Source organism: Oreochromis aureus, linkage group 16 (assembly GCF_013358895.1).
Source record: "Oreochromis aureus strain Israel breed Guangdong linkage group 16, ZZ_aureus, whole genome shotgun sequence".
Classification (NCBI taxonomy): domain Eukaryota; kingdom Metazoa; phylum Chordata; class Actinopteri; order Cichliformes; family Cichlidae; genus Oreochromis; species Oreochromis aureus.
This window is the reverse complement of record NC_052957.1, coordinates 29,120,845-29,129,458: the sequence shown is the minus strand read 5'-3', so window position 1 is coordinate 29,129,458 and position 8,614 is coordinate 29,120,845. Positions and strand designations below refer to the sequence as shown.

At 43.0% G+C, this 8,614-nt stretch overlaps 1 pseudogene; it reads left to right on the top strand.

The window, feature by feature from the left end:
- The first annotated feature begins 246 nt into the window (after positions 1 to 246).
- On the top strand, positions 247 to 7,433 carry LOC120433516 (annotated as a pseudogene).
- Positions 7,434 to 8,614: the final 1,181 nt, after the last annotated feature.

The window sequence follows — 8,614 nt, the reverse complement described above, 5'->3', positions numbered from 1 at the left end:
CTCCGTCATGGACCTTAAATCTGGTTATTACCAGGTTGAGATTGCTGAAGAAGATAAGCCTACAACTGCTTTCACATGTCCCCTAGACTTCTTTGAATTCAATCGCATGCCACACAGTGTCATGAATGTGCCAAGCACCTTTCAGCGCCTTATGGAGAGGTGTGTTGGTGACTTGCACCTCAGTGAGGTATTGGTATTCCTGGACGACTTGATTGTTTCTTCAGACACATTGGATGAACACGAAGCATGGCTCATGAAGGTACTGAACCGTTAAAGATTTCAGTCTAAAGATTTCTCTGGAAAAATGTAATGTCTTTAAAATGTCAGTCAAGTATCTTGGTCATGTCGTTGATGCACAGGGAGTTCATAATGACCCTTACAAGATATCCGCCTTGAGAGATTGGCCTCGTCCTTCAAATAGGAAAAAGCTCAAATGTTTTTTAGGCTTTGCAGGGTATTATCGGCGGTTCGTCAAGGGATATTCCCAGATAGCCAAGCCCCTTAATAGCCTGACAGCAGGCTACTATCCACCAAAGAAAAGAGGCAAAGTGTACAAGAGGGAGAGCTTCACACCTCTTGTGAGTCCTAATGCACTTCTCGGTGAGGAGTGGACTCCCGAGTGTGAGAGCGCATTCAGAACTCTGATCGAGAAACTGACGTCTGCGCCCATCCTTGCCTTTGCGAATCCACACGTGCCATATGTCGTACATAACAACGCTTGTCATGATGGGTTGGGGGCAGCGCTCTATCAAGAGCAGGAGGGAAAGCTCAGAGTTGTCGCATACGGCAGTCACGGTCTTTCCAAGAGCGAGAGAAACCATCCCATACACAAACTCGAATTTTTGGCCTTAAAATGGGCTGTTTGTTTGTGATTACCTTTATGGATCAAGTTTCACTGTACTTACCGAAAACAACCCCCTCACATATGTCTTGACGTCTCCAAAGTTAGATGCTGCTGAACATCGCTGGTTAGCCGCTCTTTCTACTTACCAGTTTAACATCAAGTAAAACCGCGATGCAGATGGGTTGTCCCGGCAGCCTCAAGGTCCGCCTCTGGAGGATGAAGCTTTTACTAAAGAAAGAGAGAGAATAGAGGATGTGAAAAAACGATTCATGGAAGCAAGATTATTGATATTATTGATATTCCTGAACCTGTAATGACACCTATCTGACCTGTTAGAGAGGACACAGATCTCATCACCACAGACCCTATAGTTGCAGACACTGACAACGTAGCACCTGAGAGTCCAGAGTCTGAGAACACAAATATCAGGCGTTCTTCTAGGGAGAGACATCCGCCTCGGAAACTCACCTATGATGAACTGGGGGAGCCTTTAACCTCGGCCATCAGTTTGTTCTTTCAGGCTTTAGGAGCTGCTATTTCACACGTGTCTGTACCTGTAGGGACAGGTATGCATGCAGGGACTCATGCAGTCTAGAGAGGGAGAGTGTAACTCTGATAAGATTTACAGCACTCAGAAATACGGGTTACCTGGAATGCATCTTAGCTTCTCGTCTGGTAATGTAATTTCTGGGCTTGCCTTGAATGCATCACCTGCAGCTCCGTGCGTGGTGTGTCGTGTGGTGCAGGGGAAAAAGAACAGCAAGGAAATCTCCATGCTCCAGGATGCCATTGCTGTTGTGGATGCCTTCTGTGAGTCAGGATGTTGACATGTGGATGTTTGCCATACCAGGAGGGTGGTAGGAAACCAAAAACCTTTTTAATTTCTTTGCTACTTTTCTCCATCTGAGACTCAGGTTGTTTTTTGTTCTTGGACCCATGATAAACTGATAACTAAATGAAAGTGATGTCATCAAAAACTGAAGGTTGATAACCAGTAGATGTGAAGTGGTACCACATTTTTTTGTTTTTTCCGTTTCTTTGTTTTTCTGGTTTTTCATCCAATTTGGTTGTTAAAATTATTTTGATGGTGTATTTGAGTTATTTATTTTACTTGAAAGTATTCCTACTTTAACAATAAACCAAATGGAACTGAACAAAATAACTTATGTTTCATAAATCTGTGGTCCTGTGTGCTGTGTGGGTTGGAGGTCTTGTTTACTCTTACAGAGTCTGCTACTGTCAATCTCCTTCCTAAACCTAGTAGATCAGTGAGCATGAATTTGAGTGAACCTGTGCTAAAGTTGAACCGAATGCCATAGGTCTAAGACTTTTGAAATACAAGCCCTAGATTCAGATATTGTAGATATTATACTTGGGGCCAGCAGTGTAGATGACCTCTTATAGGCTCAAGGGACAAACGTCCAGGTTACAAATCCATTTGGAATAGGTAACTGGGAGAACTACAGGTTAATATAGACTGCGATACAGTATGGTCTAATCTAAGTTTGACTTCTAGGAAGTTTGCTCATCAACTAATTCATTTCAAAACCATCCACATAACATATATTACACCCTGTAAGAGATTTCAGATGAAACTACAGGCTACATATTGCTGTCACATATGCAAGAATTCATCACCAGGCACGTTTCTATACGTTTTGGAACAGTCCAGGTATATCTGACTTTTGGGTCTATGTAAACTCTGTGTTATCTGATGTACTTGAAGTGTTTTACATTCCTAATCCTGGTCTTTTCCTCCTTAATGATACCTCTGACATCTCATTCAAACAAATTCAATGCAAAATGCTGTTTGCTGGATTCACATCCGTAAAGAAGACAATTGCAAAGCACTGGTTCAGTCCCGACATTTGTATGAAATCATTCTGGATACAATATCTTCGCTGTATTGTTAATTTCGAACATAACACTGCAGGATTTAATAAGGCTCGACCCACATCTGTCAAAGCTTGGAAAATCTTCCCATCCAACATTATGTGTTGGAAGAGGCAATAACTTATTGTAACTTTGTGTACGTATTATTATTTGTATTTCCTCTGTTTTTTTTCTATTCTTCTTTGATTTGTTGCCAATGTTGCGTTGTTACTGCAGTTTATAATGATGCTGAATATGTCTGTACCCTCACTCCCGCTCCCGAACCCTGTTGTAAATCAGTAAAATGTTGATCACACACACACACAAAAATATTGTAATTGTTGCTAAAAAGAATTTAAACTCTAGTAATCCCCACCCCAACAGTTTTTTTTTGTATAATAAGTCTCTTTACATTATCTTTACACTGAGACATTGGGAAACTAGTTTAATTATAATCACTGTTAGCAGAAGAGTAGTACCAAATGTTAATAGAATACAAGATGGAGGAATAGAAAAGTCACTTTTTTACTGTCTCTCCATGACATGAGAAATTATTATAACTTAGCTACACCTGACACGACAAAACAACCTTTTTAGGTGTTTAGAGATTTCTTTCATTTTCAGACCATATATAAACGGATTAAAGAGAGGGTTATAAAAAATCACTTGTAAAGTCATTATTAACTGTGCAGTTTTTGGAAAATCTAATTCTAATCGACCTATAATGACATCATATGCACACAAAGTAGTAAAAATGCTTAAAACAAACAGGTGAGGTAGGCAGGTCTCTGCTGCCTTTTTCTGGATAGCTCTACTGCTTCTGTAGGTTATTAGAAAAATCTTTGCATAGGTGAAAAGTATGAAAAACACAGGAAAAATAACAACACTTAGCATCACAATTAAACCATAAATTAATGTTGCTCGTGGGCTCTCACAGTAAAGTTTCCACAATGAATTATTGCAAACAATTCCTTTCAAAGTGAAATTGCAGAGTTTATTATTAGGAACTAACGCATGCAACACTGCAACTTGAAGGCCAGGCACAAACCAAGATAAGAATAGCAAAATATTGATGGTTGTTTGTCTCATGATGTCTGGATACTTTAAAGGCTTACATATAGACACATATCTGTCAAATGCCATTGCTGATAATAGTAAGATATCAGACCCAGCTATCGAGTAACACATGAAATGCTGAAATCGACATGCTGAAAAAGAAATCACCTGTTTTTCGGATAACACATCAACAAAGAGTTTTGGGTAAGTCACAGTGCTCAGGAGAACAGAGTTCACTGACAAAGCTGCAATAAAAATGTACATGGGCTCATGGAGATTGTGATGAATGCAGATCAGGAAGACAATCACTGAATTACTTATAATTATTAAAACATAAAGTGCAACCATAATTAAAAAATATAGATATCCGAATCTCTTAAGATCAACATAACCATCAAGGGTTATATATGTTGCATTTAATTCATCATCCATTGCTATATTCAAACAATTTAAATCAACAAGCAATATGACAGACTGTATAAACAGACTTAGAAACCAAGAGAAGACTATGTCAATTTTATACAAGAATGAGATACCAGAAAGTCCTCTATCTCAGTCCACATCTGTGAATGTAAATGGTTGCGATCAGTTGAATGGTCTTATGAGTGTTTTTAATCTCTGTGGATCTTATTAAGCAAACTTTACTGCTGTCATGCAAACATGTTTATCAAACGCTGTAGGCTTAAATCTCTGGGATGTGTTAGTGTTTCTGCAAGTTTTGGTAAGATAATAAAATTATTATAACAGTAACATTTAACTCTTCATCCAATCTTATATTCTTGAGAACATAATTATGATTAAAATATTATATAACAATATACAAAGATATAAGACAAATAGTCACACAGATGGTTAACAAAATATTTCTTTTTACAAAATTGAGTCAAATAACTTATTTCCAATTTTATTTTTCAATTTTTTTCCATAATAAGATTTGTATGTTTTGTAGTTTTAAATAATAAATAAAGCAAGGGAAGCGGAACAAGCAAGGCCATAATTAAATAACTTTCTCTTTATAGTTGAGCATTGTGGATATTTACATACAGTAGATCTCTACATATCTCTCAGAGAATATGGTACAGTGTGTTGTGTAGGTTGGAGGTCTTATTTACTCTTACAGAGTCTGCTATTGCCAATCTCCTTCCCAAACCTACTAGATCAGTGAGCGTGAATCTGAGTGAACCTGTGCTAATTCTGAACTGGAAAGCCCTAGATCTAAGATTTTTGATATATAAGCCCTAGATTCAGATATTGTAGCTATTATAGTAGATATTATATTTTGAGTGTGCTTCAGGAGGAGCTGCAGGGAAACCAGGGCCCATTACACAACGTACACAGTAGTGCTACACAGCCCCATGCAGCGCAGAATGGTAATACACCTAATAATAATCAAAATGAGCCTGCAGAGCCCACATATGTTCATACCCACACACTCCGTTTCAGAGAGACAAACCTTGAACATCCCGATGTCAAACTTCTTCTCAGGGGTGATGTCTTGTAAGGGAAGTGGTCCAAGCGAGGCGAGCTGGTCTACCAGTTGGCCTTACTCAAACAGTTCAGAGAAAGGGCATTGGAGGAAGTACTTGATGATGTCGGCCATCTTGGTTCTGAGTGTTCACTTCAACTTGCTCGTGCCAGGTTCTACTGGCTGAGGATCGCCAGAGACATTGAGGAGAAATGCAAAAAGTGCGAACGCTGTTTCAGGAGGAAGGCTGTGCCTCAGAAGGCTGCGCCTTTGGAGAACATTTCTGCTACTTATCCGCTCAGACTTCTTTGTATGGATTATCTATCCCTTGAGCTGAATGATAGAGACTCAAGAAGCATTTTAGTCATCACTGACCGTTTTACAAACACTGGCAGACTCTGCTTACCAGCAGTACAAAACTAGCAAATCAGCAGCAAAGAGAGCAGTAGCAAAAGCGAGATCAGCCCACTACGACCAACTATACGCCGACCTGAATACACCAGAAGGAGTGAACAAGATCTACCACCTCGCGAAGGCGCACCACCGCTCAGCGCAAGATATCGGTCAAGTCAAATGCATCAACGACAATAACCACCAGGTCCTCCGAGATCCGCCAACCATACTAAGGCATTGGAGCAATTACTTCTCAGAGATCAGTAACAAAGAATTCCCCCACCCTCCAATTATAAGCGCTGACCCAGTACCCGGACCAGTCCCGCCTATTACACCCGCTGAAGTGGAAACGGCCGTCAAGAAGATGAAAAATGGAAAAACAACTGGACCAGACGATATTCCAACCGAAGTCTGGAAGCTTCTCGGGCGACCGGGAACGACCATCCTGACAGAACTGTTTAACAACATTGTCAGCACAGGGGAAGTCCCGAAGATCTGGACGACCAGCATCACCATACCCATATGGAAGAACAAAGGGGATGTAGCCGAATGCTCAAACTATCGTCCTATCCGCCTACTATGTTACACGACGAAAATATTCAAAAGAGTCATCGATGCACGTCTTCGGGAAATGGTCAACGTCACCCCCAACCAATACGGTTTCGTAAAGGGATGTGGAACAACTGACGCCATACACGCCGCCCGACTCCTGCTGGAGTAACACAGGGGAAAGAACAAGACGGTACATATGGCCTTCGTAGACCTGGAAAAGGCTTTCGACAGGGTACCCCATGACCTCATATGGCACTCCCTAAGATCGCATGGTGTCCCTGAGGCGTACAACAAATGGATACAGCTCCTCTACGACAACGCCACCAGTTCAGTCTGATGCGCCGCTGGACTATCACCTCCCTTCCCAGTTAGTGTTGGGGTCCACCAAGGGTCAGCTCTGTCACCCCTCCTCTTCATTCTATGTATGGATACCATCACGGCCGACCTCCAGCTACCTCATCCATGGTCACTCCTCTTTGCCGATGACGTATTCCTCGCCAGCAAAGACAGAGAAGAGACCCAAACGACGACGCAACTCTGGAAGACCCGGCTCGATGAATATGGCATGCGGCTTAATACGAAAAAGACCGAATACCTGGAAGGAGGCCCCCAAACTGATGGCACCATCATAATTGACAACGAAGAGCTGAAGAAGACAAAAGAGTTCCGCTACTTGGGCTCAGTCATCAGCTACAATGGAAATATAACCTCCGATGTCCGAGCAGGAATAAATGCAGCCTGGTTAAAATGGCGACAGGTCATTGGGGTCCTTTGCGACAGAATAATGCCAGATCGACTCAAGGGAAAAATTTACAAAGTGGTGGTCCGCCCAGTAGCCCTGTATGGCTCCGCATGTTGGCCCGCATTGACCACACATGAACAGGCCCTAAACACCATGGAGATGCGTATGTCTCGATGGAGCCTGGGAATTACAAGACGGGACCGTGTTACGAACAAAGACATACGAAGCAACTAGGTGTAGCCCCAATTAAGGAAAAGATGCTCGAGTCCCGCCTGAGGTGGTATGGACACGTGATTCGAGCGATGAGAACTCTGTAGCAAAAACGCGGCAATGATGATCGACCCAGAAGGATGCCGCCCCGAGGCAGACCAAAGAAATGGTGGATGGACAAAATAAAGGAGGACATTAAGACCATCAACGCATCACCTGAGGACGCCTTGGACAGAACCAAATGGAGAAACCTTTGCCGAAGAGCGGACCCTGCACCAGCAGGAACAACACCAGGATGAGGAAGAAAGTGTTGTCCACACAGAAGTTCATGTAATCCGTAATGCAGTGTGTGAGGCTGTTGAGGTCATCCTCCAAAGGGCTGCAGAGGTTGTCCCACACAGTAGAACGGAAACAGTCCTCATATATATATATATATATATATATATATATATATATATATATATATATAAAAAACAAAACAACACCAGCGCGCCCTGCGGGCGGTTTATCCTTCAAGCTCGGGTCCTCTACCAGAGGCCTGGGAGCTTGAGGGTCCTCTTGCCAGTATCTTAGCTGTTCCCAGGACTGCGCTCTTCTGGACAGAGATCTCCGATGTTGTTCCCGGGATCTGCTGGAGCCACTCGCCTAGCTTGGGAGTCACCGCACCTAGTGCTCCGATTACCACGGGGACCACCGTCACCTTCACCCTCCACATCCTCTCGAGCTCTTCTCTGAGCCCTTGGTATTTCTCCAGCTTCTCGTGTTCCTTCTTCCTGATATTGCTGTCATTCGAACTGCTACATCGATCACTACAGCCGTCTTCTTCTGTTTGTCTACCACCACTATGTCCGGTTGGTTAGCCACCACCATTTTGTCCGTCTGCATCTGGAAGTCCCACAGGATCTTAGCTCGGTCATTCTCCACCACCCTTGGGGGCATCTCCCATTTTGACCTCGGGACTTCCAGGTTATACTCGGCACAGATGTTCCTGTACACTATGCCGGCCACTTGGTTATGCGCTCCATGTATGCCTTGCCTGCTAGCATTTTGCACCCTGCTGTTATGTGCTGGATTGTCTCTGGGGCATCTTTACACAGCCTGCACCTGGGGTCTTGCCTGGTGTGATAGACCCCAGCCTCTATGGATCTTGTACTCAGAGCTTGTTCTTGTGCTGCCATGATTAGTGCCTCTGTGCTGTCTTTCAGTCCAGCTTTGTCCAGCCACTGGTAGGATTTCTGTATATGGCCCACCCTACATATATATATAAAAAAAAAAAAAAAAAAAAAAAAAAAAACACCCAGCACGCCCCTGCGGGCGGTTTATCCTTCAAGCTCGGGTCCTCTACCAGAGGCCTGGGAGCTTGAGGGTCCTGCGCAGTATCTTAGCTGTTCCCAGGACTGCGCTCTTCTGGACAGAGATCTCCGATGTTGTTCCCGGGATCTGCTGGAGCCACTCGCCTAGCTTGGGAGTCACCGCACCT